Here is a 27,525-nt window from a genome sequence, read left to right as displayed (position 1 = left end):
TTTTATAAATTCAAGATAATGTAAGTTTCAAATTTGACTCAAGGTTCAGCTCAAAACCTGGTTATAAAGACAATCTTCTACTTTTTAATCAAGCTATAATAATTTATTTCCATCCTGGTTTTTAAATGGACTGAACTTATATGCACTTTTTCAGTCATTTTGACCACTGAAAGCGCTTTACACTAGAGTCACATTCACCCAGTCGCACTCACAAACACACAAACATTTATACACCGTTACGCAGATTGGTAGGCAATTTGGGGTTAAGTGCCTTGAACAGAGGCACATCGACATGTGGCAGGAGGAAGCTGGAATCAAACAACCTTCCGATCGCAAGACGACTACTCTACCATAGAGTCACAGTCGCCCATCAATTTTAGTTGATTTTCTTCCCAGGTGGACATTATTAAACATCTGAGAGCCAATGACTATCAATTTGAAGTAGGTACATACACATGATGTTCAAGCCGTCCCTGTAATAAATCTTACAGTACTAAGGCAGCTCATGGTTCCATGTGCAGTACAAGGTGCCTTTTTTCTACTTTTGTACCTGCCCACCATAATGTCTGTGCATGCCACTGCTGAGATGTTGCGTTGGTGAGTCGTGATAGTAACCATGTTTATTTTGATATTGGTTGATTAACTAATTTGGATCATATAACAAACTCCCAACTTGACTGTGTGTCCATTTTCATACCTCTGTACTATCAATCTTATGCTTGTTGTCCAAATGCTAGCAGGGCTCTGTTTGTTGTTATCTTTTTTATGGTTTTTCCTCACATCAGTTTACTGACTCTGGTTTACTGGTTCTTGTCTGTTTTTGCTATATTTTTTCACAACTTTGAATAATGTGCTATGTGGAGGAAAGCCTTCTAAGTAATAAGTGTGTGTCTGTTTGTGTCTATGGGTGTGTGTGAGTCTGTGTGATTGTGTGGGAGGTAAATGTTCCCTGTGGAGAAAAAAGCTTGTGAGCACACTGTTATGTCCACTATGGCTGAAGAGAGACAGCTGAGGGGTGCTGGGACTGATGCATTGCAGTTTGGGAGTCTCTCCAGGGCATAAAGCTACAACACACTCTGGAGCGGCCCTGGCGACCTCCACACATGCTCATTCACATTGGCTGGCCACATCTGAGGCAGGCATGTGAGGAGAGAGCTTCAGTATTTACCAGGAGTGGAAAGCAGCTGTCAGAAGCTGCAGGCTGCTGTGATTCAGGCTGAACTATTGTTTTATCAATAATGTTGGGTTACAGAAATCAGCTACTAAATATCATCCTCACACAAAACTCTAGGTTCCTTTCTACCAATTGTTATTTAAAAGAAGCCAGCCATACAATACAAGTGAAAAAAAGTGTGGAACAATACAGTGTGACAAATAAACATCAAATATCAGTCTATTCATGATGGGGTGATCACCAGCTGTTTATAACATCATCAACCATCAGTTATTACTAACACACACATCCAGCAGCACCAGGATAACTAAGAGTGACGCAACGTTAGAGGAGGAGCTGAACTACTTTATCATACTCTTCAAGACGAAAGGACCTGAGGCAGCCAAGCTCGATCACTGGACCATAACAGCTCCAGCCTCATGGTGCATGAACATGAGGTGAGGTGTACACAGAGAGCGGTGAAACCAAAGAAGGCTGATGGAGTGACCTGGAGAGTTCTCAGTCACTTCATCTGCTCCGGCAAACTGCACACCAACTGGCCGGGGTCTTCTTTAAGATCATAAATTAGTCATTGTCTCAGTCCTTCATCCCACCTTTCTGAAGTTGGCCACAACAGTCCTGCTGCCAAATAAACACTGTCAGCAGTCTACAGTCAGTTGCCCTGATACCCGTAGCCATTAAGTTTTTTCCTTCAGATGGCTGAAGATCAGTCTCTCAAAAGATTTCATGATTACAGAAGTCAAGATGGCAGGTGTAGTCACTTAATTCTACTGTACAGTGGTGGATTTCGTGGGGACCAGGACGAAAATGAAGTGTTTGAAGCAAGAGAGAACCTTAAACATCTTCAGATATATGTTAAAGATGTGAGTGAAGACAGAGGGCACTTTGTGAGTGCAGGCTCTCAGTTAGGAGGACAACACATTGTCAGATTCTGAAGATTTTCTGATCTTCAGATGCTGATGGAGCCTATTCACATCCTTGTCAGACTGCAGTCTGACAAGTCATTCCTCTATCAGTGCAGTCTCTTTACTGCAGTCAAAGAATAGGAAACCACAGTCAAAAAAAAAAAAACACAACTGTGGTTATGGTCATAGAACCTCAAGAACAGTGTTTTTCAACCCTGGTCATCAAGGCACACTGTCCTGCATGTCCTGTCTCAGCATACATTGTTTCATTGATGACTATTAAAAGGCTTTTGCTGAATTTCAACTATCTCAAAGTTGTGTTAAAGTAAGGAAACATTTAAAACATGTGGGTCAGTGTGCTTTGAGAACCAGGGTTGGTCTGGGAAATGTACAGTTTTTGTCCAGATGAATGTGGCAGATAGTTATGGGTCATGCTCAAGAGCTGATGCTTGTAGTGAATCAGAAGACCCAATCCTCAATGAGTGAAAGCCTGCTTCCCATTAGTTGGGCTGGAGATTTACACAAACCTGAATACTAATGAGCCAGAGTGACCAGTGGTGCCAACAGTGGTCATGGTAAATGTACCTCTGCTCAGGAGTTACTTACAATTTATTGTATATATGCAGCTCATGTTAAATATTATCTTTCATTATTCTTAAATTGCTTACTATTGTCAGGTTGCTCTGCAGAGGATTACACTGTTGTGAAAACATTATTAATTTTGACAAGCACTGCTGTGTGTTTGTATTTCAACCATGCATGTCTGTGTGGAAATCATCTGGGAATTCATTTTATCTGAAATTACAATCAGAGACCCAACACTGAAAAGAATACAGTGGGGAATAAAAAGCTCAGTTTCCATGGATGAACTAATGATGCTGAGATGCTGATAATTTAAAACGCAGCTTATCACATTACACTGTAACTGTATTTGACTGATTCAGTCACAAGGATTCACTGCTGTATTTTTTTATTTTATTCTTGCAGTGTATATGTGTGTGTGTGTGTCTCAGTGATATCACACTATGCTAATCGGCTTTATCTCAACAAATGAGCTTTTACGCCGTGTAGCACAGTAAAACTGAGACCTCAGTGATGTCTTTTTATTAAACACCTGTACTGTGAAGATGCCTGAATGAGTTTTTCTTCAATATCTGATGTTAGTCATAAGAAGATGCCGGTGGACTGCTGAGACAAGCTTTTCTTCTATCAGTGAAGCAAGAAGCATTAAAACCGTGTTATAAGAAAAACACACAGAAAATGCGTGTTGGCCTTCGGAGAAGCAGAACTAATATCTGGTAGAGATTCTATCATCAAGTTTTTTCAATAGTCAGGTATTCAATTGTCTCATTCTTACTGAGTGTGGTAAGAATGAGACAATGTCCCACAAACACACACACACAAGTACTCCTGTTGATGAACTACAGGTTTTCAGGGTGTAATATGGCAGTCTAAGTTCATCAGTCACTTTACATTCCAGTCTTTGTCATCTTGACAAATTCATTCAGTCATTTCTTTTCTGGTCAAGATGATGCCTTTGTAAAGACTAGTGAAAGGCAAGATACTCTGTGGACAGCTCACCACTGTATCACAGTACCAACACAGAGAGAAACAAGGCACACTATTCACACACACTTACAGCAAAGACAAGATAGAGTGACCACTTAACCCTGACAGCCCACATGTTTTTGGAATATGGGAAAAAACCAAAGCAGTCTGATAGGTATTTTTCCTTTCGAACCTATATAAAATAAAGAACCACAGACAACGTATTATGAATTTTATAGCCAAGCTTTTGCAAAAGGAGAAAACACAGAGAACTGCTCCTCTGACCAGTTCACCATGTGTTCTGAAACTCTGCAGTAGAGCTTGTCTTTTTATTAACACAAGACAAAAGCAAAGGGGGCTGGTGCTGATAAGATTAGGAGCCCCCGAAACGAACACAATCAAACACAGTTTTACGACTAAGGAATTTCTACCCCAGGGGACAGTCAGGAAAAACAACAAAGGTCGTAAAACTTCTGATACAATCAACTAGCAACCCAGTTCCTAGGTGTGATAACTAATCAAAGGTCTGAGAAACACATTGTTAACTGTTTCACATGAAGATAAACAGACAGTAGTGACTTCCAGGTCATTTAAAGAAGAGAACTTTTTAAACAGAAAATCACTTTAAACAGAAAATCACTAAGATCTATAGACTTAAGGTGAACCAGAGTAAGAATGAAATGATAATACCAAAAAATCTCTAACATTCCCCCCTTATTATCATTTCATTATACGCTTAAACCTTATGCAAAGGCTATGCACAGAAAAGAAAAGAAAAGAAAAGAAAAGAAAAGAAAAGAACCAATAAATGCAAGAATTTTTTTTTTTTTTTTTTTTTTTTTTTTTTTTTTTTAGCGAAACACAGAAAATACACAATGAATAATAGGAAAATAATGCAATAAATGAAAAAAAAATAAAATAAAAGAAACAGCAAAAAATCAAAAGCAGTTTTCTCATCCTTAACACCACTTGTTTAACATTTTCAGTGTAGGAATCATTCAGCAAATGAATTTTTCTGTTTATTTATTACAGGACTTCATCATTGTTCAGAAAATCGTCAGAAACTTGAAACAGGTCATCTTCAATTGTCTCATATGATGCCTTTGCCAACTGATAGCTGATAACAGTTGTGTTAATTGTTTTAAACATCATTTTTCGTAGACACGGAATAATGCAACCCGTAAAAAGGCATATCAGAACTAAAACAACCAGAATAGGTGTCACAAGCTTTAACAGCAAAGTCCACCATGGTCCAGATGTAAGCCATGAAAACAAATCAAAAGAAGTTGAGCCGCGTGTTCCACTTTCTACATATTGCTTTAGATCTTCCAGCTCATATAGAGCATCAGAAATAGTTCCTCCAGTACCTGTTTCATCAGGTACAAAAGTACAGCACGTTGGGCCAATGATTTTACAGACCCCTCCCTGAGGGGCCGTGAGGAAATCCAGGATAACACGATTTTGCATAACCATGTTTCTCAGTTCAGTCAGTTCTTCCATGGTGCCATTGGCCAGCTGGTATGTGATGTTGATTAATCGCAGTAATCCGTACCTGTTTATCTCAACGTGGTCCCGAATCTCACCTATTCCAACCCATGGAAACAGGCTTTGCATAAATTTTTCTCCGCCGTTCCAAATCCTGAATTCCCATGGAACTCCAGTATGTGTTGTGAGGCCTCCCCATCTTTTGACCTCTGACATAACTGTTCGTTTGGAGCGGGTGTGTGAATCATCCTGTGCTTTCCTGATGAATGCAATCGGGTTGATCAAGGGAACCACAGCACACAGTCCTCCCCAATTTTTCGGCAAGAACATGTACGCTTCATTTCCACATATGAAGTACCAATCTGATAACATCCTTGAGCCATAATCTCCTGGCACTATGGCGCTGCACAGTGTTGTCTCTTGTCTCCTCTTCATCTTATGCGTGATGTTGAAACTCCTCTCCTAAAGCAAGTTGTCACAGTCTGGGTTTTCCTTCCAGCCTTTGCAGTGTGGAGCCATCCTTTGACCCCTGCAGGCTACGCAGGTGATGTAATCCTGTGTCGGTTCGCAGTAGGTGTAAACTCTGTTACACAAGTTCCAGGGCAATGTCCCTAGAAAAACATTTCCATTATTATAAACACAGTTCCCCAGAGATCCTGGTTTAGCTCCTGCTAACGAAATGATCTCTGGTATTTTCCATACAGTTTGTTGAGATGTCGAAAAAGGAAGTACATCCTCTGCAAGTGAACAATTCAAAGATTGAAACAGTCCTTGCACAGCCTCACCCATCCGGAGGTCAGCTGAATAATCCTTCTCACGTGGTCTGTCTCCCCTTAGGGGCGGGACGCGCCGTGGTCTGGTGCTTAGAACATAGAGACACATCTGTTTGTCGTCTGTAATGTTACCTGGTCGGAGACCTGAGTTGTGTATGGAAACCGGCAGCTGCGCACATACGTAGCAGTTCACAGCATGTCCTTCATAAGCAGTTCTATTCATCAGTTTCCACCACAGGTTGGTGCTGTAGTCGTGTGGGTGGAACTCAGGCTCACTTCCTTCTCCAAACATCAAACATACAGCAGTCACAGCACAGTAGAAGATCCATCTTGCATATGGAGTCCCCATTACTGCTCGGCGTGCAGAGATGTCAGAACCCCCAAACTAAAAGAGTGAGAATCTTAGCAGTTCTTCACTGGGTTTGAGACAAACTAATACTAAAAATTAGAATGCCTGTGTAGCCCAGAGGCTAAAAGCCCACCTTCCTCCCTACTCCGAATTAGGGGTCCAACACTCTCTGCCGCTTACAGTGACTAAGATGTATCCAGCTGGGTCTTTCAGCGATCTTTACAGCTGTTGGTGTGGTCATCAGCACTTGGAACGGTCCTTCCCACCGTGGACTCGTCCAGTTCTTTCGTTTGATGACCTTTATGTAGACCCAGTCACCTGGCTCAAGTGGAATGGCTTCCTGTATAGGAGGAGAATCAGAAGGCAGTAAATTCGCACTGGACACTTCCTTCAGTTTAAGAGTCCTGATCATATAATCTGCTAATGTCTGTTCTTCATCAGCTTTTTGTACGTCTGGAGCAAACAGAGGCAATCTGTAAGCTCTCCCATGAATTATTTCAAAAGGTGTTAGACCATCAGCTGTTGATGTGATTCTCATATAGAGCTTCACCAAGTCTAAACATTCTGGCCAGGATCGGCCAGTGTCTGCCATGCACTTTCTTAATCTACTTTTCACAGTAGCATTTGTTCTTTCCACCAGCCCTGCACTCTGTGGCCGATAGGCACAGTGATTCTTTAATGTCATTCCCAAGTGTGTAGCCATGTTTTGTATCACTCGGTTTACAAAATGTGGTCCATTGTCACTATAAACAGTCTGTGGGATGCCATGTGTTGGGATGATAGTTTTACAAATAGCCTTAGCTACTGTTAAAGCATCTGCATGCTTTGCTGGAACTATTTCAACCCATTTAGAAAAAGCATCAATCATCACCAGACAATATTTATATGGCCCACTTTGTGACAGTTCAATGAAATCCATGTGCATAGTTTGAAAGGGATAAGATGATTTTGGGAACCTGCCTCGTTTTGGCCTTATGTTTCCCTGAGGATTGTATTTCACACAGACTGGACATGCAGTACAAAAAGATTTTAAGTAAGAATTTAAACCATACGTTGTGAAATGCTGTTTTATTATGCATTCCATCCCCCCAGTTGACACATGGCAGCGCCCATGTGACACAATTGCTGCTGCTTTAAATAAAGACTTAGGAAGCACTGGTTTGTCATTAACCTCAAAAATGTTCCCGACATTCATTTTCGCACCTTTAGTTATCCACAGCCTTTTCTCAGCCTGTGGTGCATTGTCCTGCATGTCTTTTAGTACTGTTTTGTCTATCATTTGTTGTTCCCCTTCAGTCTGTGCTGAGAAAATACCTTTCCCATGCTTCCCTGCTGCAGCTTCTTTAGCGATTTTATCAGCTAGTCTGTTTCCATTTGAAACTTCATCTTTGCTTTTTGTGTGAGCTGCGCATTTACATACAGCTAGTTTAGTTGGGAGTTGTATTGCTTGTAAAAGATCTTTAAGCAAAGATGCATGTGTTATTGGTCTCCCAGTAGAGGTTGTCATTCCTCTACGCTCCCATTGTTTCGCAAAATAAAACAGTGTAGAGAAAACATACTGGCTATCTGTGTACACTGTCAGGTGCTTGTCCTTAGCCAGTTCGCATGCCCTAGTCAAAGCAATCAATTCTGCTGCTTGTGCAGAATGAGTGCAAGAAATTCTTTCTGCTTCTTTGAAATCTGTGGCTTCAACAGCCATTTTGGTTGCAGCAGGAACTCGAGGAGTTCTGTACTTTCTCAGATCATATGAATGTCCCAGACCACTTGGACCTGCACTTTCTTCATTATATAATGGGGGTGGAGAGACTGGAAGAGGAGGGTAAATTTTGGTAGGTGTGTGAACTGACACTGGGTCTGTGGTCAGTTTGATACTTGGGGCTCTTGCTGGAGTGAGAGTTGGAGGAGCTGAGGGTGGTGGAGGCTGCATATTTGGAGGAGGGGTTTGAACTGCACTAAATATGGGCTCATTATCTTCTGGTCTTACAAATAAGATAGTGGCTTCCTTACTGATATTAAAAGGTGCACTCGGCTGTCTATCCACCGAGCTTGGTGACACTGAGACAAGGGCAGACGAATCTGTCGCAGCGGTTGGGGGAGGAGCAGTCGGCCGTACCTGCTCTCCCCGTCCCACCGAGGCATTCCGCCTGTCAATATCTGCTTGCCTTTTGTCTTTAACCTTTTTAATTTGTTCTTTACGGTCTATGGCTGCTTTTAACCATAGTTTTGCACACTTTAGTTCATCTTCCTTTCTAACTTTTTTTATCCCCTTTTTTCTTGCTACACTACTCTCCAAAATTCCCACAATTGTTTGCCATTGATCAATTTTTAGCTTCCCATCTATTTTATATTTCTTTTTCCATTTTTTTATATGTACAATGCTACCAGGAAATCTGGATATCATGTACTTTTCATCCCCTTCGGGGCCCTCAATAAGTGAGGAATTACAGGAATTTGTGTTTCCCATTGTTTAAAGTTGTAGCTTAAAAATACTAGTATCGCGTGCTCTCTCAGAGAAAGTGCTGTAAGTCAGCGCTCAGTGCCTCCTGAAAAACAGGCTTCTACTTGGATCCTAGCTCCAAGCGGTTTTTCACTTTGGATTCTAATTCCGAAGGCAGAGAGTTTTACTCCCAGAGAGAGAAACACCATTCACTCCTTCATGCACACACAGCAACAAAACAGCAAACAAAACCAATAGCAGCACAGCAAATAACAAACTTTCTATCTATGTGAGGACTTTCCCTTAAGAGGCGTCCTCTAATTAAGGAAGCTCTAAGAGCCTGTCCTTTTGCCTTTAGTTGAAACTCTCTGTCAACTGGGACTCTAACCCTTCATTATTCTTTAGTCAAATTGAAATGTTAATATTTGACAAGGACTCAAACCTATATTTCTTTAGTCAAACTAATATTTGACAAGGACTCAAACCTGTATTTCTTTAGTCAAATTAATATTTGACAAGGACTCAAACCTATATGACTTAAAATTCACCTACGTTTCTGTAGTTTTCGGGTTGTCCAGTCGGATCTCGTCACTCCGCCGTTAGCAGACAAAGTCGGATACGTCGCTGGCCCAGCGAAGAATTTGCTTCCTGGGTTTTCCTTTCCAGGTCCAATTGACTCTGGCCGTGCACGGATTCAGCGCGTCTTCCTCTGCCTGACAGCGGGGGAGGTGAGAGATCCCGGGTTTCGGCACCAAATAATGATAGGTATTTTTCCTTTCGAACCTATATAAAATAAAGAACCACAGACAACGTATTATGAATTTTATAGCCAAGCTTTTGCAAAAGGAGAAAACACAGAGAACTGCTCCTCTGACCAGTTCACCATGTGTTCTGAAACTCTGCAGTAGAGCTTGTCTTTTTATTAACACAAGACAAAAGCAAAGGGGGCTGGTGCTGATAAGATTAGGAGCCCCCGAAACGAACACAATCAAACACAGTTTTACGACTAAGGAATTTCTACCCCAGGGGACAGTCAGGAAAAACAACAAAGGTCGTAAAACTTCTGATACAATCAACTAGCAACCCAGTTCCTAGGTGTGATAACTAATCAAAGGTCTGAGAAACACATTGTTAACTGTTTCACATGAAGATAAACAGACAGTAGTGACTTCCAGGTCATTTAAAGAAGAGAACTTTTTAAACAGAAAATCACTTTAAACAGAAAATCACTAAGATCTATAGACTTAAGGTGAACCAGAGTAAGAATGAAATGATAATACCAAAAAATCTCTAACACAGTCTGAGAAAATATTTTCTCACAGTAACTCATAAGTCTGTTCCTACTTTTGCTTCAACTATCTATCTATGAGGCTGAGCAGACTGATCAACAAAGCTGACGCTGCAGTTGGCCTCCTGGTGCAGGAGAAGAAGTTCACATTTCCACTGTGGAGAAGCTGGAGCTGAGAGCAGCTACCGGGAGGTGAGGGGAGCAGTGACTGTGATCAGTTTGGCAATTCTTCACCTGACATTTGTTCTTTGTTGCTCTTTTGATTGGTGGATTTGATGAATGAGTGAGGTTGACCAGCTGGATCCGCAACCATGAAGCATGATTATCCCAGGTTGTTAAGTTGTTTTGTTTAGTTTGTATTAATTCTAGTTTAGTTAGATCTAGCAGTCTAACTAGTTGTTAGATTTAGCCCATTGTACACTATTGTTGCAAATTTGCCTCAATTCATCACTCAGCCAAATTGCTGTATGTATACCACTCCTGTTCATTGATGCATTTTCTCTTGATTGCAAGGATTATATTTTTGTCACTGTTAGTCAGAGGTCTGTACTAAATGAACAATCTTTACTCAATGTAAAGATCGGCAAACACACATATTTCATTTTACTATTATCATTATTTTTAAAATGGGTCAGTAGAAGATTATCGGGCCAATCATTTCCCCCCATTGTTCCAGCGTGATTTGGACAGCTTTCTCTGTACTCTTCAAAGTGAAATATTTTTTGAATATGTCCATTTGAAACACAAGTCAATCAAGTTCATTTGTATAGTATATTTCAGCAACAAACCTTGAAATATTACATGTTAAATATATAATTAAAGCACATGAGATGGTGTCTCATAAAAATATATCAAATTTCTGAATATTAAAGAGTAGCACTTGGTAGAAAAATTCCAGACAAAGCTTCAGACTTCACCTAATTAACTGCAGAGCTTCAGAGCACATATAGGTAATGTCAGCAGGTCAGTCACTACACTTATCCTATCCTCTTCTTAAAGCAGTGATTTATCTTCCTCACGCCTACTAGAAGGCCAAATAGGAAGAGCTTTAGTTGACTACAACCACAGGTGTAACTTCCTGAAGGACTGATGTGGACATGTCCCCACCAACTCTGGCATGAAAGGGACAGTCCTCACCAATTTAAACCACAAAGTTACACCCTTGTCCACAACCTACCTTTTTTAATAACATAAAATGATAAATAAACCCCATTTTTGGGGAAGTTCTTTTATTAAACAGAAATGCTAAATACTAAATAACATGATTAAGAAGTTTTGCATCCATGTGTATGTTTTGATTCTCTGGTTCACCTTTGAAATCAAAATTCTTTCTAAGTGGTAAATTAGCATTATTAGTCAGTTTGGTAAGTCTATCCAGGTGTTCTGTTGCTGTATGGCAGGGGTGTCCAAACTTTTTGCAAAGAGGGCCAGATTTGATAAAGTGAAGATGCCCGGGGGCCAATAGTTTGTTCGGACATTTTTTAACTACAAAAGTTTCATGCAAATACACACCGTTATAAAACAATTTTCATTGTCACAATTATCTTTATTTTTCAAATGACAAAAAAAACAAATATAAGCCACTCAGGCAAATGAGAACAACTCTAAAAACCCAAATTCTGCCTTTCATTCATATCTGGAGAGTCAGATAACATTGAACAAACTGTATGAAATACCTTAAATTTACATGAGTTTAAAAATATCTTTGCCTCAAGAACATTTTAAACAGGAGTTATAAGTAATGCAAAGTTGTCTGTTATTATTCAATCTTAAAACAAGTGAATTTTGCTCTTGTCATTTACAATATCTTTCAGAAAGTAATAGTTTGTCACATCTACAGGTTCATAACATCAACAGTAATAACCAAATCTTACTCAAGAGTTTAATAAAAATAAGTGCCATAAATCCAGGTGCATAAATGTTCTTTTGGCTTTTCACTGCTGATAGTGACAGACGTTACCGTTCAAAACACTCAGTTTCATGTCCTCAGCTCTCAGTGCCACACTGTTACTGCCAGGCAAACATTTTTCTCAAATTCTTGCTTCTTCTCAGGGCAAAATGTTCTCCACCATTTTCATAACACAGTCTTTGATAAATGTATCTTCAGTAGAAGGTTTGCCATGTTTAGCTATTAACATGGCCACTTCGTAGCTTGCTTTGGTGGTATTTTCTTTTGACTCACAGGCCCGCGTGAAGAATCGCTGTTGTGATGCCAGTCCAGCTTGGAGCTGCTTTAGTTTTTCAGCACGGTCACTTCCTGTTAGCTTGTTGTATGTGTTAGCATGTTTAGTCTGGTAGTGTCTCTTTACGTTGAAATCCTTAAACAAGGCAACCGTCTCACAAATTAGACAAGCACAATTGCCTTGATTTTCAGTGAAGTATTATAATTCCCATCTCTCTTGAAAGCGGCGGCCCTCACTGTCAACTGGTTTTCTTAGCAGTGGCCATGGCAGAAATGAGTGGAGAGGGGTTCGCTGCACGGAGGCAGACTGATAGTATTAAAGTGGTGCTGCCACCATTTGGTGAAATGAGGAATTACAGTTTCAAGTTTTATGATTTATTTATTCTGTTTGACAGTGGAGGCGGGCCATAAATAATACATTATAAGACCGAAGCTGCGGGCCGTATGAAATCTGACCGCGGGCCGTGATTGGCCCTCAAGCCGGACTTTGGACATGCCTGCTGTATGGCATTGCATTAATGCAAACTGAGTGATGCTCTTTGAATACACAAACTCATTGATATTCACAAATAGTGTAATTTTCTCCAAAGCATGTTTGCATGCTTTGCAATTTATGGTTGCGTACTTAGTAATAAAGTTAAAGTGCTTGGTGTTGTCTGTTATGCAGAATGCACTATGGACTCATACACTATGTGAGAACCAAGAAAACTCTCAATGTGTTTTTATTCACAGTAAACAAGAATTAAGAGCAGTTGTTAATCTTTAAGGTACATCTTTAAGTAAATGGGGAAGGCTTTACAGTAATCGGTCTCTAAGGCTACATTAACAGTCCCTTCTGCTCTTAAGAGATGCCTCACATTTAAAGCCAAGCAGAATAGTTTCATTCAAAGAACGATATGCAAAAAAAAGTGTGTGTGGGTGGGGGTGTGTGTGGGGGTGTACAATCTCTGTACACGTACACATCTATTTAGTTTATTTACATTTTGTCAGAAACATGATCAGATGGGTTCAACATTGAAATCCTCACTCATAGCAGTAGGTAAAAGAATGACAGCTCATGCTCACAGCTGCCATTCTTGCACAAGATATACTAAGTCTAATTTTAACTCCATGGACTACAATGCTGGGATTTTGTTGTTGCATTTCTTAAGGCTTGGTTTAGACTTGTCTTTCTTTTTTGCCTCTTAAGAGATGATGGCAACCTTTGATGATCCCTGGAATAAAATGCACCAGGGGAGACGCTGAGTTAAACACTGGGCTGGGCAGAACTGTTAACCATTTACACTTGTAGCTTACATTTCCTGATTTAAATTTGAGCCAACTGTGTCAGATCAGAAAGACTGCATGCATGTTCCTAGTAGAGTTGTTGTAGCAGCAGATCTGCCTTTGCTTTAAGGCAGTCTTTCTCAAGACTTTGACCACTTATTAGGTGGTCATTGAATGTTTAGGATTACAGGCACAAAATCACATTTAACCAGTGGCATGTCGTGCATTTGGTACCTTACCGATTAAATCTACCACTGTCACGCTATTACAAGCCACCAATGCTATACTGAACAAAAACATGCAATTTAAGGGGCTCTAGTATAACAAAGGTTTGTTCAGCCCTGACATTAACATCAGTATTGAGCCTCCTGCTCTAAATGCGTTATTCAGACCTGGTATTTAATTGTGTCCTGAGTGACCACATAGATCCTAACTAACTGTGCTGAGTGCAAATGAACACATAGAGACGACATTTAAGACCTTATCATGAAAATCTAGCATCATGTTCTTCATGTGCTTTTCTAGTAAAACTTTGGGGTTAATGATTCGCTCTGACCTTCCAATCAGATCGCTGTAGGTCTTTGAGCAGGTGTTGGTTCTTTGAACCAATTAGCTTTCAGTATCCGCTGCTATATCGGTTACTGAACGTAGGCCTGATCTATCGATTCTGAAGACCATGGGCAGATTAGGCTGGCCCTGGCAACACATAGATACTGAAATCTGATTGGATGGAAAATCAATAATCCACACAGGCATAAACAGGAAGCATCGCAGCCTGGAGAGTTGTTATAAAAAAAGAAAATATACTGTTGGAAGTAAGTTAATACATTTTAATTGAACAAAAATTGCAATTTAGGCTGTATATATATTTATTGGGGATTCCTATAGTGTTTAAGCCTGCAGAGAATGTCTTTGCCGGCCCTCACGGCCCATCACTGCATTTAACACTAACAAGTACATTTGCACATCTTTTTCTAAGTACTGAAGAATGTTTAATTAAATAAGATTATTACAATAAACATGAACCAAATACTGAATTACTTGTTTTCTTACTGTAATCACAAACACCCTTAAAGCTGCTGTTCTGTAGCTGCTGATGCACACGAGAGAAATTGCTGCAAGAAGGTTAGACAGAGTTGTGCAGCTTGGCAGCATGGAGATCAAAGGGATCTTGTATCATGAATAATAAGAGTCAAACACTGCTCCTGCTGTCTGGCTTGATGATAAGCTTGTATACAAACTGAGCCATCTTGTTAAAGCAGATTGCTTTTGGATGTTCCACACAGTCCTTATGTCTCCATCTTAGCAGACACAAAGGACTAAACAGGAAGTTAACACACTGAATAGCAGACTGTGTTGTGCACAAATCAAGCTGCTCTCCAGACAGCAGACTGCAGGCGGGATCCGGTAGAAGTCTGATTAAAAGGCACTTTAATGCTCTCTGCATTCAACAAACACCTTTCCAACCCAACTAATTCTACATTATTGACAAGCAATAAGCTAAGAAGCTCTTTTCTCCATAGAATTCATTGTGTTACACCCTCCCACAACCAATCAGCCCACTCCTTCTTCCTCAAATTGAAATCTCAAAGCTATAGAGGAGCACGCATTCAGTGACATTTACGCAACATTTTAGCAGATTCTTGTTATGCATTTATTCATCAGTTCATTCATTTAACTGCTCATGAATACAAATGTGATGGGTGACCTGTCATATCAGACCTTACTCCTCTATGGGTAATTCAGCCACTGAGGTTGATGCAGTGCTTCCTCATGCATATACATCAGCCCAATAAGGAAATAAGCAGTGACGAACACCAGAGGAAAGTACTGCCATTGAATTAAAAAGGAGGATTTATTCTTCTTGTTAGAATTCATGCTGCACTGTCCAGTGTTTAAATGAGAGTTCAGTAGGTGGACTGATTGTTGAGAGAAGGTGGACAGGCTGTGACACAATCTTCCTGTGAAGTTCAGAGGCAATTAAGGTGAAGTGAAACTATTTTATGCTCACCTGGTCGCAAAAAATTATTGTACAAGATTTATTTCTGCACATTAAACATATGTAGTCTTTCAACATTTTCATTCATATAGTGGTGTTGTCCTACAAGTTCAGTCATGGCCAAAAAAATCTCACTAAATTTTAAGATTGAAAATTGTAAGAGGATTTTGATCAGATTCAAAAGCCACAAATGGCCAAAATGGGGTAAAAAATTACGAGTTCAATAGCTGGCTTCCTGTTTGTTGTAGAGCACAGGTGCAAGAAAGCTTTGTGTGATTCTTGTGAAATTTTATAAGTGTATCAAATTACATAACTCTGCCATAAAACAGGCTAAATAAGGATGGTGTAGTGAAAGTTGCCGGAGGACGCTATTGAGTTATTTCTGTTGTGACTTCTTCAAAACTGTTAAAATTTGTAAACTGCATGCATGACTGACATGTTCAAAATAAGGCTGCCCATCAGCCCAATAAGACTGATGTACTTTGAGGAGTTTCCATATCTGTTTAAATCTCCAAGACCCAATTCGTTAGATGAGAGATTTGGATATGTAATATCTAAAAGATTAACTTATTGGACCATGTCTTTATTGATAGTGAGGAATGGAGATGATACAAATGGCATTTCGAAGGAACATCTCCCTGTGTCATGTTTCACAGAGATTTGGATGTAAGACCTTGTGCAGGTTTGCTCTTATCTATTCAGGATGATTTTTGTGACAGTTTTTGCGCTTCATAGGTATATAATTTGCTGGTGATTGCAAAATAAAAACTAGTCAAAAAGGAAGTATGACAGTTTTGTGAAACATAAATTGTCCAAGTGGTGAGCCTGGAGGTAATTACCATCTGCATTTTATTAAGTAAGGAAAGACATCATGTCTGAAGAAGAGGCTGATTGCATTGTCCTTCATTACTGCTTTTGTTGTTTTACCAGTTTAAACACAGTTTTCATATACTAAAAATGTAAATGTTGTCTGATTGATGTAAAACCTTTGTAGGACTGCAAAGCATAAATAATTCACTGCATTTTAGACCAGCAGTGACACATATGTTTGAGATACAAAGGTTTTAGGAAACTCATTTCATGCGTATTGTTTGTCTAATCAAAAATTTTAATTGCTTATGGGGCCTGATTAACTTTTGAAAAAAATTGCATGAGAGTAGCTCTCACCAACCACCCTTCTCCCCATGTAATTCTATTTGTATATGTCTATGAAATATTCATCTGATGACAAAGCAGTTTGGCAGTTTAGCTTTTAAATAAACTTCCTTGGCCTGTACTCTCTTGACACACCGTCGTTATCAATTTTCATGAAACAACCGGAAAGGTAAAACAATGCAAACAGGTTATGGAACAAAACGAAATGGACAGATCATCTAGAATTTGACCTGAAAAAGTCCTAAAACAAAACTGAAAGTATATATTTTGATTTTATTCCTTCAAAAATAATGACACATTTATTATGCAAGATAAATAACTTCTTTTCAAGATCTTTTTTAATGTTTGTGGTTTGTCTAAAACAATTAAATGTGCAAAAATAAAAGATGTATTAAAAATGGAATATGTAGTGTTCATCCACCCATTCATCCATCCATCTTCATCCACCTATCCAGGTTTGGGTTAAAGTAGCCTAAGCAGTGAGACACAGACTTCTGTCTCGCCAGCCATTTGGACCAGCTGAGAAACAGTCCATGTAACATTCAACAATAACAATAATAATAACATGAGTAACTGAGTAGCAAGACTGGAAAAAATGTGCAAAGTAATATTTGATCAATCAGTAAAAGTTTTACTGAATCAAACAGGATGTCAAATAAATAAAATAAATTTACTCCAAATTTTGCACTGCTTCAACAAGACAAAGTATGCATTAGAAAGAAACAAACCATAAATGATTGGTAACAATCTGTGATTGACACTTTGGCCTCAGCCAAAGATTGTCAACATTCTTTATGGCTCTGTATCAACACTGCAAATGTTTTAGGAGAGGGGTGTCCTCAACCACGGTTCAATCTCTAGTCTTCATTCACACAGACTCTCTTCTACATATTGATGTGTGCAGTGCAGTAATGTAGTGCTCATTGTAGGTACATGAGGTATGATTTCCCCTCTGAAGTGTATCAAATATTGCCGTGTGCAATCTGTGATAATCCATGACCACAATCCAATTTAAGCCAAATTAGGTTACAGAAAGAGACACCCAGGTCACCTGGGGATTAAGACATGCTGCCAAGATTATGAAGATTATGGAGGTGAATGTTCCTCAGTATTACCTGTTTTATACTCTACTAAGCCTAAGCATGGGCTCCACGGCTCCACACAAGGGTTAATATTAAGAATAAATAAGTCATGACATTGACATCTTAAACTGTTTCTCATAAAGGGAATACCATGTAAATAATGAAACCTTTTTAAATTACCATTTTTGACATTTAAAAAGATCATTGAATAAATCAGAGCAAGAGCACTGAAGTTTCTTACCTCTTTGTCTGGGTTCTCATCAGACACAACTACTTGTGTTCCAACTTTCAGCCTCTGTGCTCCAGGGGTGTTTACTTACTTCACTATTTAAGGCCCATCCCTCACTGTTGGGAGACAAATATCACCTCCCTCCCTCTTCACCTGCGTCTCTGTCTTGTAGCTGACAGATGTTTGGTATTCATGAATATTCTGTGCCCTGCTAGACCCCGTTGTTGTGCGGAGCGGCTTTGATCTTTATTTCAAAAGAAAGTTCTTTATGTGCCAACACCAGAGACTCAGTGGCTTGCTGCATTTGCTGTTGTAAACTGTTGAAAGTATGAATAGAGGGAGTGATTTGGACCTTACAGTAAACCAACATAAACATATGGATCTATCAGGTAAATGAGAAAGTAAATCATTTGAAACAAACCTGGTTTTCTGCTCAGAGATCAACTGAACAGAATCTGTAAGCAAAGTGAATACAAACTAAAATGTTTCTACCAGAACCTGTAGATTTCATGTTTTATGGAATCATTTCCAACATTAACTGCAAATATATGTTGATTTTCTGTTAATGTTGAGAAAGCACAATTTCACAATTGTGTTATCATAAAAACAGAAATGAACTTAAATGAATAAGCTTGTTTACGTGATAACTCTTTACACATCATGGCAGTGATGAATGTAAACAGTTACATGAGATACATTCACAATTCAGCCAAGGTGCCAGTGCTCATCATCTATTAGACAGATATGTTAATGGTCTGTCTTGAAAAAGTTAAATTCTACATCAGTAATAGAATGCCACTTCCTCTCCTGCTTTCTCACACCGTGCTGTAATGTGCTTAGCACTGAAGAACCAGCTGCCTCCTTTAACATGTTGTCTTTATTTTCTAAGGGAGAGTTGGGTTTGGGACACACTAGTGGTGGGTGATGTTGCCAAAAAATGATATCATGATGTATATTTTGAAATACCTCACTAATAGTATCACAGACAATATTCCACATGTTCTGCTTTTTCTTTCTTTTTTGGATTTGGCCAAATTAAATCCAAAAATATGTTTTTAATTCAAAGCATGTTTTTTCCCTTTCACCCCCACCCCCTCCCACATATATGTATACTGTATATGCAAAATCACTATATTTAGTGCCTCAAAGGAACTATTAAATAGATTAATAAATATAAATGATAATAGTCGATTACCAAGTGTAAACAAAGCAATACTTAATGAAACATTTGTCTTACAAAATGTTAAATAGTGTTTCGCCCCTCATGTTTTTTGGTTGTACAAATGACTCAAAATCTTCTGGAGAGAAATGTTTAATGCACAAATAGGTCATTTGGACGTTGTGTTGTGTTCCAGCTCTCTCCTACTGTGCTTTTCAGTTTACTTTTGTTTTTCATGTGGGAAGCAATCAAGACTCACCTCACTGTTTTATTTTTTATTACAGCCAATAATAACACAGTGAGCTATCATCTAAAATTACACCAGTTAAAGTAATATGATTACCAACAACTCAGTTCAAGTTAGTCTTCCTGTGTTTACTCTGTAGATTCCAGAACGGACCTAACATCAACCCAGCAGGTGAAAAAATGGCGACTTCCTTAGGTGACAAATTTAACAAAATATACATTTTTGAAGTAATCCTGAGTTTTGGCGTATTCACAAACAGTATTTATTTAGTTAATGAAAAATAACAACATATTTAGGCTGTGGATCCACTTTTATGACGTGAATTATTATGTTTTCAAACAGACTAGTTCCCATTTACAGATCATGAAAAAAAGACAAAGTAACGCCTGACTTCAGTCTGTCAGGTTAAGTCCAATTCTGTCCCACTTGACCTCAGAAAACCTTCCAATCTCCATTAGATGGCTGGGCTTTCGGTGTGAATAGTGCCAGTAATGATATTGGTTCTTTTAAAGGGCTCAGGACTCTTTTGTTGGATGGTCTGAATGGAGACATATCTTGTTTCTATTCTCTAGGCACATGCAGAAGGAGAGCTCAGACACTGCAGAGCCCCCTGTAGACTGCTGTCTACTTTTTATAGTTCACAACAACACGTCTTCTCCCAGAGACAGGGAAAGTGGCCTTGGTCTTTCTATTCAATTATCATTCTTCCCACGGCCAGACATTGCATTTTTAACAAAATTCTTCTGCTGCTCCAGCAGCTGTCTGCTAAATATTCGTGACAAATATGAATATAAAGAACATGCTGAATTCTTTTAAAGCACTTTGCTGGGACCCCAGTAGGAGGTTATAGCAGAGGATGTTGCCAAGTTATGTAAAATGTGTGTGAGATAAATATGAACTCTGTCATTCAGTCTTCTAGAGCTAATATACTTATATTCTTACATTGTAAGATAATATATTTTGTATTCTGTAAGGGAATGTAAACTCATCTTTTTGCAAGTTTTTGTCAGAGGCAGAAAAACAACTGTAGAATTAAGATAAAAACACAAATTCCACAAAAATACAAAAAAGTGTAAAAAGTGCTTTAAAATAACTAAGCTGAATTCTGGAATGTGAACATCTGCATCACTAGCTCCATTTTTATTGACGTGCAAATTGGAATTACAAAAATAAATGTTCTTATTAGAAACATGACACTTTTGTAAAAACACATTTGTCAAGAAAAGTTTCTGCTTTAGGAAAAGATGTTTTTTCAGCTGCATCCAAAATCTGTGTATTTTACAAAGCTGCAATGGAAACACTTTTATCGCATCACATGACAGCAGCCAGGCACTTATTTGTAGACACTGGCTCCACCAGAGCTCCCTCAGCATCACACAGTTCATCAAAAGTTGAATTTGCCACTGTGAAAATGTTGAATCCATAGTTCCTATCAAATTATTGGGGCATAACTGCGAGGAATGAAAGAACCCACACCTGGCCCAAACCCAGCTTCCCAACAATAACAGCTTCATACCCAAATAAAGGTATGATCATACAGAGTTTTTATTTTAAATCAACTAAAACTAAAAATATTACAGAAAATTCTAAAAAAAATTAACCTTGACCTTTTACAAAAAGATTAACTGAACAAATTTGATGAACTGCTGCATTGTTGATCAGCATAAACATGATTAAGGTATGATTAAATATTTTTAAAACAACTCAGTTGAGGTCAAAATTGAAATGCCAGCTTTCTTTTTGTGTTTTCTACAGTTGCACATCTGACTCAAGAGGAGTCAGTTCCTCAGCTGTAATGAACATCACCACATGTCTCTGATCCTCAGGGTGATGAACCAAATTTAGATGAAAATAAAGACCGTTTGGCCTTTTTATTTCAGATAAAGAATTCAGTTAACTTTAAATGAGCAACAGGTAGATTTTAAAGTCTGAAAAATTAAAAAACTATAGCACCACTCTTCTTTTTTACCATAACATCAGATGTTTTCTATGTTGGTACCTTACAGCTATTGTTCAGAAAATGTGGAAGTTTTCACAGTTGTTTCTGCCAGGCTTGTAAGAAAGCTTCAGTATTTAAATTCTTTCAATACTGCAATAAACTTGCCACCTTCTTCTTAGGTGGTCTCTGTTATTCATGCTTTGTAAGATTGATAAGAGGGATCAAGTATGTGCAGACAATCAAAATAAATATTTACTGTTCCAGAAACAAAACCTTTTTTGAACCTTTGTTTTTTTGCTCTTTCAAATGCATCAAGGTGTTGTCAGAGAGCACAGGTTTCACTGTTCTCTTTGCAGCCTCAGTGCTAATCCCCAAGCTGAAGACACAAACACCATGCCAGATTGGTGTTAGTCGTAAATCAGCAATCTAATTCCCCCTGAAGCCTCAAACTGTGACAAATGTCAGTCTGGGTTATTGAAATTAGCTTCATGGTATTGTAAACAGAAAATAATCATTGAATCAAAGTTGATCAACACAAAATGACCTTGAATGGAACGAAAGCAGAGTTGGTCTGTAAAGTCCCATTTATTACAAAACCTCATCACCGCATATACAGAACTGTAAAAAAGGCATATAATAACTTCAGTCAAAATCCAGTTTTAATCTAAAAATGAGCCCTAAACACCCAGTTGAACTCAAGCAACACAGTTAAGACGTCAGTCTGACTCTATGTCTGGATTCTGTGCTGTCAGTCTGGGATAAAACCATAGAAAAAGTGTCACAAGGATGTTTAGAGATGCAATAAAACAAAAATATTCTAAAAGCACACATCAATAGTTTTGAAGTGAACCATAAATTATGGCACGTTTCAGGTATAAGTCCAGATGTTTCTATATGGATTCTTCTGTATTTTCACTTTAGGTGCAGTTAGCACTGGGAAGGCAGAGGAGCCTCATGACATATTAATAGTTTTAACAAATATGTAAAAAACATATTTCTTATTAAAGTTACATATCCTTGCTTTACATACTTTAGTTTCTACAGAAAAATATTCCTGATCTTCATTAAGTGTGTCATGGGAAGGTCATACTCATCTGCTGTCAGCTATTGGATTGCAGCCAGAAGGTATAGACTTGGCTCTGTCCTGGGACTGTGCTAGAGCTTTTAAAATGAAGTAAAAAGTATGGACAATCCCACACATTCATTGCTATTTTGTGTGTTTCCACTGTTGGGTCACAAAGCCGGACTGTTTCTGTATTTTAGGTTCGTTGACACTTCTCAAAGAGAACTGCTCTGATCTCGGGACACAGATCTGTACCCGGTGCGAAAGAGTTCAGAATTCAACTAACAATAGTGAAATCAGACTAATACAAAATTAATCTTAGATTGTTTCACATTGACAGGATTTAAATGTCTCAAACTGACACTGCAAGCGGTGGGATAATGTGTAGTGGATTTTAAATGAACTGTGCTAACCCTGCCTCAGACAGAAAAGGGAAAAGGAGAGCTGCTGCAGTGATTCTCCTCCATCAAATTAAAAAAGATGAATGATTCTTGGCAGTTGTGATTGCTTTGCTATGTATCTAAGAACAGAAGATGCAAATAAATGTTTTAACATTACTATGTAAAATGTCCTAAAAAAAGCTTTGATAAGAATATCACTGTCCCTCTCCATCTGTCCCTCTCCATCCATTTTGCGATGCAAAAAGCCGGTGTCTGCAGTTTTACTTTTTAATACTTTTTAATTTTTAATTTACTTCACTTAAATCTTTTCATGAGCTTTGACAGATTTTATCTTTGCATTTAAACATAAACTCTAAAACAGTGGTATTCACCAAACATGACTGGATTTATATCGCATGCAATTTTGTAATATAAATACAGATTTTCTGATAGATTTTAAAGTTAACAAAAATGTAGCCTACAAGGAAGCATAAACTGAAAAATTCTGAAAATAAAACTTTGGGGATATTCAAATTCAAATTCAAAAGTCCTTTATAGATCCCAAATGGAAATTAAATGTTGTAACATATTAATTCAAATTCTTCAACATTATTGTATATAGTGTTGGCAGGAAAGATGTCCTGTAGGGGTTTGTATTACAGCCAATGTGAACAATCCACTGACTGAAGACACTCTGTTTTCTCAAGATATGAAGAGGATGGTCAGGTTGTCCATAATTTTCTTGATATTATGAGGAATCATCTTTTGCATAATTACCTCCAGAGGTTCCACAGTTGTCCCCGGAACAGAACCCGAACAGAACCAGCATTCTTTATCAGGTTGTTGGGTCTCTGGTGTTGATGCTGTGTGTGAAATGTTTAATGTCTTCTCACCATGATCCCCTGCACTAGTTCAGGGTCGATTGAAGAAGTCAAACCTCCCCCAGGAGAGCAGTTTTCAGGGTAATCTTCTATCCACGTTTGTCAGATTTGGCCCCAGTTCCAACAGTTAAAATCTAGGAGTGGAGAAAAACTTTTTAGGAGCTAGGTTAGCTTCCTTTGGAAAGCTGCCCTAAAGATAATAAACTGAGTAATAAGTAGAACTCAAATGAAGCAAAGTGCTGAAGCATGGAAACATGGAGTGAATGAATGAGCCAGGCGGTGTGTTCCACAGGTAACAGCGTAAGCTCTGAAACATGTTTTTTGTTTTCCTTCTAAACAAGAATTTAATGCTCTGCTTCTTAAAATGGATGCAAAGATTTTCAACTTTGCATCCATTTTATTTAGGCTCTTACTGTGATTGATTTCTAATCATCCTAATGCTTCTGAGGTCTATCAATTCCTCCAGGAAACTAATAATGCAAATTCACTCATCATTCATAGGTTTTGCTCTGACTTGCAATTTTCACCAGTCATTGCATCTCTTCCATTTATAAGTTTTTAAAACATTCAAATATACATTTCCTTTTTCAGATTTGTGAAGACTGGGTCAGCTACTCTGCCATGTGAAGACTCCTCAGAGAAAACATTATGAATTGGGAAGTTATTCCAGGATTTCATCAACGTAAAAGTTAGATGCAATTCACGTAAAGTCATGCATTTTACTTGAAGTATTTTTGGAGGAAGGTTATGTGCAGCAATTTCAACTGTTTTGTAAGATCATGTAATGGCAAAAACAAAGCTTGAGAAAAATGTGCAACTTAAACTGCAGCTCTTTGAAGAAGGCACTGCAAAATGAGTTATTTTAGACCCCAACAATCTAAACAGAAACATTGCAACATCCTGAAGGGTCTGGTTTATTAGCAAACACTCCAAGAAGAATAGTGTTAACTTGAAATGTTACAGGTCATATATAACTGAGAAGCAAATATCCTACATGGATGTTTTGTCATGAGTTGCGGGAGTGGTGGTGGAGGCAGAAGCTGAGACCCAGGTAGGATGAATGATGGTGAATTTAATAAAGAAACAATAATCCAGGGAATCCAAAACACAAAGTCCAGACAGCACAAAGGAGAGGATGCAGAAGCTCACAAACAGTGACAACCGGTACTGGACAAACACGACGAGGAACAAAGAACACAGGTGGGGTTAAATACACAGAGGGTAATCAAGGAGACAAGAAACACCTGGGAATAGTCAAAGGGAGACAGGACAACATGGAGACTCAGAGACACAGAAACTCAAAATAAACACAGATAAGGAACAGATCCTGACATGTTTATTGCTAAGGTACACAATACTTCCTGGCACTTGAAAGGCTATCATCAATATTATTAATTAAATGTGTGACTTGTCAGTGTATTGTTGCCATGGCAGTTGCTGTAGTTGGATGGTTTATGAGGATTTCACCTGTAAACTTTATGACACAATGGGTTTTATGGGTCTGTTGTGAAAGCGACTGTCAAGATCGAGGAACTAAGAAAAATCTACAATCATAGCAGAACAAGGAAAATAAGTTTAAATGAAAATGTTTGTAATTGTGTAATGTAAAGAATAACTTCAAGTTAAACTTAGTGTAGAATACTTCAGCACAGTTTAAGGCTCCTCTGCAGGAATGTTGATCAATCGCTGGGCTTCCTGTTTGGGTACATCACCAGCTGAGCACATCCACACTGTTGTTAGCTCACTTTTCACAGCCTGCCACCTCCGTATTGCTCTTCCAAGTCAAATCAATATCACTCTCCCAGCCTGAGCTTGAACTCTGGTGGGACCCTTTCAGCACAACCTTGAAACACGCTGTGCTCTGTCAGCATTACATTACAAAATCACTTACCATCAGGGGTGGAAAAGAATACTAAAATGATCTAGAACAGAAAAGTCTTTTATTTGCTATGAATTTTTAAAATGTTAGAAAGTTTATGCATTATGTATATGAGTGTCACAGTAATGTGTAAGACAACTCTCACATCCCTGGTGACTAGTTATATGAGAAGTTTACATCTTTCAGTAATGAAATTCAAAACGTGAAAGTAATATTGAATGAATTCATCATGTACAGAGAAATATATTTCAAGTATTTATTCCTGTTCATATTGATTACAGCTAATGAAAATTTTTTAAAAGCTCTGTCTTTCAGAATTTCTTTATATAAATAAAAAAAACAGAACCACAAGCAATATTTGGTTTCCAAGCCCCTCCCAGTGAGTCCACCTTATGCCTCCTCCTTCCAGTTTAACTCAGCTCATCACATCCCACCAGGCCGCCATGTGGCTCTCTTCATGTCAACCAAGTTAAGAATTTGTCAGACAGTGACAGACACCTTAATGGAGCTACTATTACAATAAAGATTTTAGCACAGATTCCAGGGAAGACTTCTGAAAGCAGAGTCACTTTGATATTCTCCACAATAAGAAAAAGTCACTAAAGGTCTTTGGCAATGAAGCTGGTATGTTAGATTTCTGTACCTAATCATAATGCTGGAAAGCTTACTGGAAGAAAAAAGTTTAGTACAAAAAGATGGACAGATAACAGGATAAACTCTGCTCATCCTATCATGCTTAATGCTAATTTTTCTAATCCCCTGCTCTTTAGCACATCTCTAGGTGCTTTCATTCCTATATAGTAAATCCTCTCACTGAAAGTGAGTTTTCTGATGGTTTTAAATCTCTGTTTCCATTGTTCACTCATCAGCTGAAGTACTCAGCTCTTTATTGGATTATTTAATCTCCATTTTTAATTCTGTAGTAAAAAAATACATCCATCTGAAATTCAAACCAGTAGTTGAATTACTTCCTCCTTGCTTACATGAGCTCATTGGAGATCTGGAAAAGAGGTAATCTCACATTTTCAATCCAAAGACATACATGTTTTTAGTATTATAGAGAGCAGCCAAAAACAGGCACAGCTAATTTTCCTGACACTGTCATTTTGTTTAAGGATCATGTCAGTGTCTATGTTAAACACATTTTGATGGTCTCCATTAATGAGTTGTGGGACATTGTTTTATAAAGACATCTTGTCCTCTAGATGTTAATGTTGCTCATATTATCAGAGATCCTTTTGAAGTCCTACCATCAAAATCTTTTTTACATTTCTGCCATATTGTTGGCAACTTTCCTTCATATTTCAAGCCACCATCTACCGCCGAGAAGTCCAACCCTGTCAGTAGGCTGCTAAGCAATTACAGTCCCATCTTTAAATTGCCTTTTTTGATCCATAGTTATAGAAAAAGACCATCCTTGAAAATTAAGACATAGTTGCTTTAAATATCACTCTGTGTTGTGTTATATGCACGTACAGTTAAGACCAATTCTTTGTATTTAAGAGGTAAAATTATTCCATTGAGCTGAAAGGTTTTTATGAGGTTCTGTCTGGAAATGAGACAGACTTATCTCATAAAATTGTGAAAGGATACAAATTTAGAAAAACAATTCAAAAAATATTTTTTTAAATGTCTAAAAATGATTTACACCCTTTCTTGATTGGCATTACAACTACCAAATTTTTTAATTGTTCCTCTTGGTATTTTAATAATTTATCTTTGAAGTTGGAGGAAGTTAGAAGTTCTTTGTATATACACTCAAATTAATTTAAAATATGCATTCTGATGAGGCCCCTTTCTTCAGATTAAAAGTATCTTTTAAGATTAACCTATAAGCATGTAGCGTACTTTTCTGTAATGCCCACATTTCTGTATTAAAGTGTTTTTTATTTGTCTGATAATATATTCTAATCTTAAATGCCATGTTTTCATTAGTGGTGAGGGAACATAATCATAATTAACAGGAATAAAGATGTGATGTGTGTGGTTGGGGGGGGGTTCAGTCTGACTAAACCGACTCCACACAGATTAAAAATAGTTAAATACCTTACATGCCACAATGTCAGTCACAATGTCTGAAGTGAGAGGCACCTCACAGATTCATC

This window comes from Xiphophorus maculatus, chromosome 15, assembly GCF_002775205.1.
Source record: "Xiphophorus maculatus strain JP 163 A chromosome 15, X_maculatus-5.0-male, whole genome shotgun sequence".
NCBI lineage: Eukaryota > Metazoa > Chordata > Actinopteri > Cyprinodontiformes > Poeciliidae > Xiphophorus > Xiphophorus maculatus.
This window is presented reverse-complemented; position numbering follows the sequence as displayed.